Source organism: Sphaerodactylus townsendi, linkage group LG05 (assembly GCF_021028975.2).
Source record: "Sphaerodactylus townsendi isolate TG3544 linkage group LG05, MPM_Stown_v2.3, whole genome shotgun sequence".
NCBI lineage: Eukaryota > Metazoa > Chordata > Lepidosauria > Squamata > Sphaerodactylidae > Sphaerodactylus > Sphaerodactylus townsendi.
The window spans coordinates 133,976,160-133,987,170 of record NC_059429.1 but is presented as its reverse complement, the minus strand read 5'-3'; positions in this window follow the sequence as shown (position 1 = coordinate 133,987,170).

The window sequence follows — 11,011 nt, the reverse complement described above, 5'->3', positions numbered from 1 at the left end:
TTATTGGCATTATAAACTACAGAGTTAGTAGAAAAGTAGAAAAGAGGCATTTATCTACTAACTGAGACATTAAAACATTAAAATGCATTAAAACATTAAATACATTAAATACATTAAAACAATGTTAAACGTTCACAACCACGCCTTGTAAACCGCACACATATAAATTAATTAACCATTACTACTATGTAGACAATGATTGCGCCTGACCAAATAGTGCCTCAAAAAACTTGCAACATTCTCACATACAAGATCACAGGACCCATTGAGTAGAAAGTTCATCACAGATGGTAACCTGACAGCGTTTGAGCTCTCTACCAATGGACAGATGTACATGGAGCGTATAGACTCGTATATTGGACACTCCAATAGTACATGTTGAACCGTCTCAACAACGGCCATGTTACATTGACATAACCTGTTCTCATATGGAGTGTTATTATACCTGCCAAGAGTCATAGCGTTAGGTAGAGCATTAAAACGAGCCAAAGTGTACACTCTGCGTTGTTTGGGGTTGCACAGAATGTACAGATAGTTGGCACAGTAATCTGATCGGACAATTCCCAAGGCCTGTGGGGAGCAGCTTTTTCCCCCCTCCTGCAACATTCTCAGTTTCTCTCGTTCAACTAAAACAGATTTAATTTCATTATGAATTCTGATGGCAGACATAGTTTGGAACTGGTCAGCTGTTAAGCCCATGTTGTTAAGTTTCTTATCTATGTCAGCCAACCATTTCACAGATGTAGATTCTGATAAGAGTTGATGTATAAAACTATTGGGTCTGGGCTCAAAATGAATTTGGGTCCAGTACTTAAGTACTCTTGTCCATGCCATCAGTTCCATACTATTTTGTCCAGTTTCCAGATACAAAAAGTATCCCTGTACTGACTCATAAGGTGATTTAATTTCGGGGAACCATATTGGGGCTCCATATAATAGTTGAGGGATTATCTTTGCATTGAAGATTTTCAGTGCAGCGGGGACAAATTGGTGTCCTTTAGAGTAGAAAAATCGGAGAATCGCTGCAGCATTCACCCTAGCTTTGTTCTCTGCTTGTTTGCTGTGAGGGACCCAAGATAGGTTGTGACTGAATAGGAGCCCTAGATATCTAAACTGACTTACTTGCTCTAGGACATGGTTGTTCACTTTCCAGCTACATTTACACCTAGATTTTGCAAAGATCATGACTTTGGACTTGTCATAGTTAAGCGTCAGCTTATTTACATGACAGTATTCTGCACTGCAGTTTAGTAGGCGTTTTAAGCCTACTTGGGAATATGACAAGAGAACAGCGTCGTCTGCATAAAGCAGGGTAGATATATGCAGCGAACCTAAGCGTGGCGGATGGCCATCAATTTTAGTTAAGGTTGCAGGGAAGTCATTGAGAAATAGGCAAAATAGACTGGGTGCCAGTGGGCAACCTTGTTTAACCCCTTTGTTAACCATAATTGATTCTGTTAACGTGCCATCTCTTGAAGTTCTTATCTCTGCTCAATCATTTGCCCTAAAAACCCTACGGGGCTGCCGTGTCAGCTGCACTTTATACACTGAGGAAGTCTCCGAAGTGCAAACTAAGACACATTTTTCAATTTACCTGCCTGCCGCGGCGCCTACCCAGAGGCCCTCGGAGTTAATAGTTCTGTGAAAATCGAAAAACACTCTGAAAAAACTACAGTTCCCAGTATTCCTTTGGGGGACGTCACGACAGTTAAACTGCATTGCAGATGCTTTAAATTGGTCGTGGAGTCATGCTCTTAAGTTTCCCAGCTGGAATAGCCCAAATTACCACAGCCGATGGGAAAAAATGCACCGGGGTAGCTTACTTTATTTAGTACCGCCAGTCAGATACTTCACAAACGGGCCAGAAAAGAAATAAGAACATAAGAACAAGCCAGCTGGATCAGACCAGAGTCCATCTAGTCCAGCTCTCTGCTACTCGCAGTGGCCCACCAGTTGCCTTTGGGAGCTCACCTGCAGGAGGTGAAAGCAACGGCCTTCTGCGGCTGTTGCTCCCAAGCACCTGGTCTGCTAAGGCATTTGCAATCTCAGATCAAAGAGGAACAAGATTGGGAGCCAGAGATCGACTTCTCCTCCATCAATCTGTCCAAGCCCTTGTTAAAGCTATCCAGGTGAGTGACCATCACCACCTCCTGTGGCAGCATATTCCAAACACCAATCACCCGTTGCGTGAAGAAGTGTTTCCTTTTATTAGTCCTAATTCTTCCCCCCAGCATTTTCAATGAATGCCCCCTGGTTCTAGTATTGTGAGAAAGAGAGAAAAATTTCTCTCTGTCAACATTTTCTACCCCATGCATAATTTTGTAGACTTCAATCATATCCCCCCTCAGATGGATTCTTACTGTTAAGGTATATTAGGGTCTGCAACCTGCGGCTCTCCAGCTGTTCGTGGACTACAAATCCCATCAGCCCCTGCCAGCTTGGCCAATCGGCAAAATGTTTGCTTGGCATAGTGGGCCAAATCTCCAGGGCTTTCCCATCCCAGAATTTGCAACCCCAGCCACAAGGAGAGGAAATGCTGGCAAATCTACGGTAAAGCGGCAGAGCTACTGGCAAATCATATAACTAGAAGAGAAGAAGGAGAGTTTGGATTTATACCCCCCTTTCTCTCCTGTCTGTAGGAGACTCAAAGGGGCTTACTAGCTCCTTTCCCTTCCCCGCCTCCAACAAACACCCTGTCAGGTCAGTGGGGCTGAGAGAGCTCCGAAGAACTGTGACTCACCCAAGATCACCCAGCTGGCGTGTGCTGGAGCGCACAAGCTAATCTAGTTCCCCAGATAAGCCTCCACAGCAGCAGTGGTGTAAGAGGTTAAGAACTCGTGTATCTAATCTGGAGGAACCGGGTTTGATTCCCAGCTCTGCCGCCTGAGCTGTGGAGGCTTATCTGGGGAATTCAGATTAGCCTGTGCACTCCCACACACGCCAGCTGGGTGGCCTTGGGCTAGTCACAGCTTCTTGGAGCTCTCTCAGCCCCACCTACCTCACAGGGTGTTTGTTGTGAGGGGGGAAGGGCAAGGAGATTGTCAGCCCCTTTGAGTCTCCTACAGGAGAGAAAGGGGGGATATAAATCCAAACTCCTCCTCCTCCTCCTCCTCCTCCTCCTCCTCCTCCTCTTCTTCTTCTTCTTCTTCTTCTTCTTCTTCTTCTTCTTCTTCTTCTTCTTCTTCTTCTTCTTCTTCTTCACAGCTCAAGGGGCAAAGCAGGGAAATAAAACCCAGTTCTCCAGATTAGAGTGCACCTGCTCTTTACCACTGCGCCACTGCTGCTGCACTACCGTATATCACTTGATTTTGTTTTTTTACCAGAAGAACATGACTCTGCAGCTGGCAATGGAGAAGAAGAGAAGGGGGTATGTTTCTGCTGCCATCACTCTAGAGTAGCCCTGGGCAACAGGAGTGTGTGTGGGGGGGTTGTTGCTTGTTCCAGATCAATGATAGGAAGTCACCCACCACACATGGCCCGACTACTACCCTGTTTCCCCAAATATAAGACATCCCCTGAAAATAAGACATAGTAGAGGTTTTGCTGAAGTGTGAAATATAAGGCATCCCCCAAAAGTAAGACGTAGCAAAGTTTTTGTTTGGAAGCATGCCCAACGAACAGAACACAGAAAAATAAGACATCCCCTGAAAATAAGACATAGCACATCTTTGGGAGCAAAAATTAATATAAGACACTGTCTTATTTTCGGGGAAACATGGTAAGTATACAACACGGCACTGCACAACACTAGTTTTCTCTCCTTTTTTTGCAGTGAGATCCTGTGGGCCTGGGGGTCGGAGGTTGCCCGCCCTACTGGGCAACCTAGCTTCCTTTCCCCCATCCTGTGAGCATCTCATGTTAATTTTAATTCACTGAATGCAATTTCAATTTAATTCAGATAGGATATATATATATTGTAATTCAAATTGTAGAGGTTTAGCTGCGGGTTTGAATATTCATTAAGGGCGAAATGAATATTCAGATTGGAGTTGCATATTTGAAAGCTGCTATTCCAGGGAACAGGTAGTCTCAAAGATAAGCAACACCTGCATACCAAAACCCTAATATAGTTCAGAGTCGCTAGAGACCTCCTTCCGTAACACCTGCGTGCTCTCTTGCTCGCTCGCGCGCACTCACACAGTTCTCCACTCTTCCGCCTTAATTAGCTCATCTATCATCCAGCCACTGAGATCCACTCAATTCAGAAAAAGAATCTAACAGCACTTCTCAGTGCATGTTAGAGGTATACTGCCTCCAAAGCTGGAGGCTCCATCCAACGCCTCACATCTTTCTCCGCCAACAGAGTCATCCTCCATGATTTATTTATGTATTGATTGCATTGATACCCCTGCCTTTCTTCCCAGCAGGGCCCCAAAATGGCTTATGTCACTCTCCTCTCCGGCAGTTTATCTACACAACAACCCTTGGAGGTAGGGTTAGGTTGAGCGGGTGTGCCTGGTCCAATGACAGAGTGGGGATTGGAACCTGGATGTACACAGATTGTAATCCGACACAGGGTTGAGATACACCCCTGTCAACATAACTGCCTTCAGATATAGGTCCTCTGCCTGTGTCATGTAACCATTCTATTATTAATGGAACATTTGACCCTTGATCTTACTTTTATGGTTTCACACACTTGATAGATAACTCGGCTTGTCCCTGACCCATCCTACTCTCATGGGAAGTGGGATGTCTCTGTTGCTCTGTAGGGGTAGAAGGCCAGGTGGCTTTATCTCTGTCACTGACCTTGGGGCAAGCTTAGGCTCCGATGCAACTCTTTCTCACATTCTTTGGGGAAATGGGAGGGGGAATTGTTTCTGGATAAAGGGGGTGGCAAAAGCCAGGTTGGGGCAGAACGGGCTTCTTGCAAGCTGGGTGCTTTGTTACCTTTCCAATAAATGCTACTGATCTACAATCCAGAGTCTGTTTCTTGATTCATGGATTGAGACCTAATCAAGGGATGCTGCAGCATTGACGGATGCCATCTGGGTGAGTCCTGCCCAATCCAGACATGCCGAGTTGCCAGCCTTCCACTCATCTCCAATGCAAGCGAATCACCCAACTTGTTCAGTTCCTGGTGAAGTGATCTAGCAACGGTGATCCATGCAACGGTCACCTCCAGGTTAGACTACTGTAATTCGCTCTATGCAGGCTTGCCTTTGGCCATGATCCGGAAATTAAACTCATTCAGAATGCGGCAGCCAGGCTGCTTACTGGCAGTTCGAGCAGGGATACAATCACACCGATCCTATACCATCTGTGCTGGCTGCTGATTGAGCTCCGGATTATGTTTAAAATGTTGGTTTGGACCTTCAAAGCCGTTCGCGGTCTCGGACCTGCACACCTGAGGGACCGCCTCTTCCCATATTGCCCCAGTAGGCCCCTCCGCTCCTCGGAGGAGGACCTACTCGTGATCCATGCCCCCAAAATGGTCAGGCTGACCTCGGCGAGGGGCAGGGCCTTTTCAGCCCTGGCCCCTACCTAATGGAACAGGCTCCCTAGGGAGACCAGGGCCCTGCGGGACTTACAAGAGTTTCCGCGAGGGCCTGGCAAGACAGACCCTGTTCCGCCAGGCATTTGGCCAGCCTAGTTAAAAACATCTACCATGTCATCTGGCCTCCCATGGGCACAAGGGGGGGGGGGTAGCTAGACGCCATCCACATTTTTAAATGGGTTCTGTTTTGTAGGTAATTAATATTTAAATTATGTTTTACTGTATGTTTTAATATTGTTGTAAACCGCCCTGAGCCCTCAGGGGGAGGGCGGTATATAAAACTAATAAATGAAATGGAATGAAGAAGAAGAAGAAGAAGAAGAAGAAGAAGAAGAAGAAGAAGAAGAAGAAGAAGAAGAAGAAGAAGAAGAAGAAGAAGAAGAAGAAGAAGAAGAAGAAGAAGAAGAAGAAGAAGAAGAGATTTATATCCCACCTTTCTTTCCTGTAAGGAGACTCAAGGTGGCTTACAAGCTCCTTTCCCTTCCTCTCCCCGCAACAGACACCTTGTGAGGTAGGTGGGGCTGAGAGAGTTCTGAGAGAACTGTGACTAGCCCAACTGTCACCCAGCAAGAATGTAGGAGTGTGGAAACACATCTGGTTCACCAGATAAACCTCCACCACTCAAGTGGAGGAGAGGGGGATCAAACCCGGTTCTTCAGATTAGAATCCACCTGCTCTTAACCACATCACCACGCTGGCCCTAGTTTACATTGCCACCTGACCTAGTTTGCATCGGGTTTATTCAAAGCCATACACATACAAAGACCAGCTCTAAATCAGCCTTTAAGCAAAATAAGTACGTGCAAAGGGCCTCAAGGAAAGAGAGCCCCTTAGAGCGGTTTTTTCCTCCTTATCTCTGCTAAGTATCGAAGCAGAGGTGTGATGTCCGATTAATTTCAAGGACAGGATCAAAGACTTTGCAATTTAAAAAATGCGGGCGAAACCCTTTTGTGGTATAAATAAAGAACAAGTAAACAACAGCGAACATTATTCTGCATCTTTGATTTGTGTCAATTAAAACGCCGTGTGTCTTCGAGGTAAGGAAACCACGGAATAATACATGCTTTGCAGTGGCGTAGGAGGTTAAGAGCTCGTGTATCTAATCTGGAGGAACCGGGTTTGATTCCCAGCTCTGCCGCCTGAGCTGTGGAGGCTTATCTGGGGAATTCAGATTAGCCTGTACACTCCCACACACGCCAGCTGGGTGACCTTGGGCTAGTCACAGCTTGTTTCATACAAATAATGATATTTATTCATAAGAATATAGGTTTACTATTGTTTTTAATTTTGAATTATGTATGCAGTATATGGGGATACCATGATCTTTTCAGCACTTTGAGCCTCTAAAGGTCTAAAATCCGGCCCCGGCAAAGATTCTGCCAATTCAAACTGACCATAAACTGTTGGCATCACTAGATGAACACCAAGGGGTTAGAGTTTATTGGAACACAGCATTTATTTAGCAGTGATTTATAGGATTCGCGAATGATTGAATTGCCTATTTAAATGATTGCCCGCAGCATGGAGCGAGTATATAATTTGATCAGGCAGTGTGAGAATGTGCACGAACGAAAACCCAGTAGCTCTGGAATGCCTGGTCAGGAAGAAATACAGGGAAGGAATGCATTGAAGCGACCTTCTGAACTACAACAAAGAGATCAACGAACTATTGAACTGAGGGGTAAAAAATCCAAACTTCACATACATGCTACAGGGGTCAGTGCTATCAGTCACAGACCAGGAAAGGGATTTGGGCGTCTTAGTTGATAGTTCCATGGGAATGTCAACTCAATGCATGGCAGCTGTGAAAAAGGCAAACTCTATGCTGGGGATCATTAGGAAAGGAATTGAGAATAAAACTGCAAAGATTGTCATGCCCTTATATAAAGCAGTGGTGCGACCGCACTTGGAGTACTGTGTTCAGTTCTGGTCGCCGCATCTCAAAAAGGATATTGAAGAGATAGAAAAAGTGCAGAGAAGGGCAACGAGGATGATTGAGGGACTGGAGCACCTTCCTTATGAGGAGAGGCTGCAGCGTTTGGGACTCTTTAGTTTGGAGAGGAGACGTCTGAGGGGGGATATGATTGAAGCCTACAAAATTATGCCTGGGGTAGAAAATGTTGACAGAGAGAAATTTTCTCTCTTTCTCACAATACTAGAACCAGGGGGCATCCATTGAAAATGCTGGGGGGAAGAATTAGGACTAATAAAAGGAAACACTTCTTCATGCAACATGTGATTGGTGTTTGGAATATGCTGCCACAGGAGGTGGGGATGGCCACTAACCTGGATAGCTTTAAAAGGGGCTTGGACAGATTTATGGAGGAGAAGTCGATTTATGGCTACCAATCTTGATCCTCTTTGATGTGAGATTGCAAATGCCTTAACAGTCCAGGTGCTTGGGAGCAACAGCAGCAGCAGAAGGCCATTGCTTTCACATCCTGCATGTGAGCTCCCAAAGGCACCTGGTGGGCCACTGCGAGTAGCAGAGAGCTGGACTAGATGGACTCTGGTCTGATCCAGCTGGCTTGTTCTTAGGTTCTTATGAGCGCTGAAAAATCAGCCCAAGGACGTGCATACGATTCTCCCCTTCTCCATTTTGTGCCACAAGTTTTAGGGTGGCCAAACAGTGCCCGGCAACACGAGGGAGAGTTGTGGCAGTGACATGGATTGTGCGCAGTTGATCAAGATGCATTCCTGACTCAATGTAATCGCTACAAGATACACGTAACCAGCCTGATATATGTTACCACTGCTGGAATGGGACATTCTTTCCTTGATCTTACTTTATGGCTTCACATGCTGAGTAGATAACTAGGCTTACCCCTGACACTTCTGGTCCCATGGGAAATGGGATGCTTCTGTTGTCCTGTGGGGGGCAGGAGGCCAGGTGTCTTTCTCTCTGTCACCGACCTTGGGGCACCTTACCTCCAAAATGATTCTTTGGGGAAATGGGAAGGGGGATCTACTTCGGAATAAAGGGGGTAGCAAAAGCCAGGTTCTGCAGTAGTGACTTTCTTAAGCTGGGTGCTTTATTGCCTATAAATAAACACGGCTGATCAGCAATACAGAGTCTGTTTATTTCTTCAAGTTTCGAGACCTAACAGGCAGCCGACAAGGCCTTCCTGAAAAAAAGGCATTAACAATTACAGCCTCGTGTACTTACTGGAGTTTGATGCAGGAAGCGACAAAGGTAGAAGCTAGGAATCACCAGCAACTCTACGGTAAAACCGATGGCGTTTTTTCATTTCAGCTTCTGGTGAGTACACAAGGCTGACTTTTTCTGCTTTAATTTTTCTCCTGTCACCGCTCACACCCTCCACCCACACCCCAAGCAGGAAAGGGAAACAGGATCTTTTACCTCCACAAGGGAATCAGCAACCCAAACTCACAATGACCTTGCGAGGTAGTACAGGGTGAGAGGAGACCTGCCAAAGGTCACTCAATTAATGGGAATTCGGACCCCAATCTCTCAGATCCTAGCCCTATGCTCAAACCCTGCTACCACACGACTGTGGTCGATTCCGCACTTGCGTGATCGACCTAAGTTCGAGCTGCGTTCGACCTAAGTGCTCCGCACAACCACCGGGATTGACGTGGTTTTGTACCAGCTTCGCCCCGTGTAACGGTCAAATTTCTGCCTCCAGTTGGGAACTACTACTTTCTCAGGGAACCCCGCTCGAACTCAGCTCGATTCCAGTAAAGTGTGGAATCTCTGGTGCCAGGAGTCTCCCATTCAGCCAATCACAGCTGAGTGTTTCGGGCATGGGTACAGCTGGCCAATCAAAAAACGCCACCTTCGTCCCTCCATTCCTGTGGCATTTTTTTTTAATAACGTGTGTGGGGATAGACGGAATGTGGCCGTAGAACAGTAGCCAATCGGAACGGAGCGGCGAAGAGGCACAGGATGATTCCGCCCTCCGAGCTGGGATCAAGCTGGTTGCAGTGGGGAACAACAATGGCTTTGACCTAGGTCAGTACCCTTCTCAGGGAACTGGGTCGAACCTATTTTACTCGTGTGTGGAATCGGCCTGTCTCTCCCTTCCTCAGCCTCCTAGAATCACAGCAGCACAGCAACATCTACCTTGAAATACGCGTTCCTGTCAAAGCTTCCTCTAGGGTTGAGCATCTTGTCTCCTCAGCGGTTTCCTAAAAATGTGACAGGTACAGAGGCACTCTGCTGCCTAGCCAGTTCTGCACCACAGGCCAAAACTTGGCTCTCAGAAGAAGAAAATAGAAAAGGGCACATTTCCAGCGGCTCTGCCTGCTGCAAGGGTCAGCAGCTCCCATGAACTTTTGATATTTGCAAGAGGGAACGTGCGTGTGTGCGTAAGGTTTAACTGTGGAACTCAGGTACTTCGACGTGCCCTTTACCCCTTCTTCTCTCTCTCTCGCTCACTTTTCCTTTGTCTCGAACAAAAATATTAAAAGGCCAAATAAGAGTCAAGGATCCACAGCGATACTGACCTTGGTGATCAACTGGGATTTGGACCTGGAAACTTTTCTTGGAACCAGAATCCCCTTCTCTGGGACTCCTCCACTCCGGTATCTATTGAAGGACTTGCAGGCAGAAAAATTAGGTCTAGACCGGTTGGGATTCAAGAATCTTAGGCTCATTCCGCACATGCAGAATAATGCACTTTCAATCTGCTTTCAGTGCTCTTTGAAGCTGTGCGGAATAGCAAAATCCACTTGCAAACAGTTGTGAAAGTGGTTTGAAAATGCATTATTTTGCGTGTGCGGAAGGGGCCCTAGTCTCAAGAGCCAGGTAGATTCTAGAGCTGGCAGTTTGGTAGTGCACAAGACTTTCGTGTATGCAGCAGAGTTATAGCCAATCTCTGTGCGCCAGGAACAAAAATAACTCACAGCCTTTTATCTATTCAAACAAATATTCTACATCTATTGCAGGAAGTCCATGTTTGGATAGGATGGAGTAAATATAGGCCCTTTCCGCGCAAACCTTTTAAAACCGTTCTGAGGCAGGAAATAAAATGTTTCCTCCACGGAGTTCCGCACGATTTTTGCCCCCAAACGTTTCATTTGCAGCCTCCAAATGTTTCAAAGGAATCCCCCTTTTAAAACGATTCTCCGGTTGAAAGTTTCCGTGCCCCTGTCTTCTCTGCTGGCTAACAGCGATAGCGGCGTTTTCTCCTACGATAACGATAAACATTTTCGACACGTTTTCTCTGACGACAAATAACTCCCCTTTAAAACGAATCGATTAGAAGAGCCAGATGTTCAAAAAGAAATCAGCTGTTGGGTCTTGATGAGTTTTATTATGAACATTTTTGCTTTAGCTGTTCCTCTAGCAATAGCGCAGGTTGGATGCTCAGCAGTTGGCATATTTAAAGGTAGCTCCAGGTGCAGGGAAATGTGTATGGACGTCCCAATTACTTTCCTTTTAGACACGGCAAGTCCCCGTGGCCAGCCTGAAGCTGGGGTCCAGCTGGAAACTACTAACATAAGAACATAAGAACAAGCCAGCTGGATCAGACCAGAGTCCATCTAGTCCAT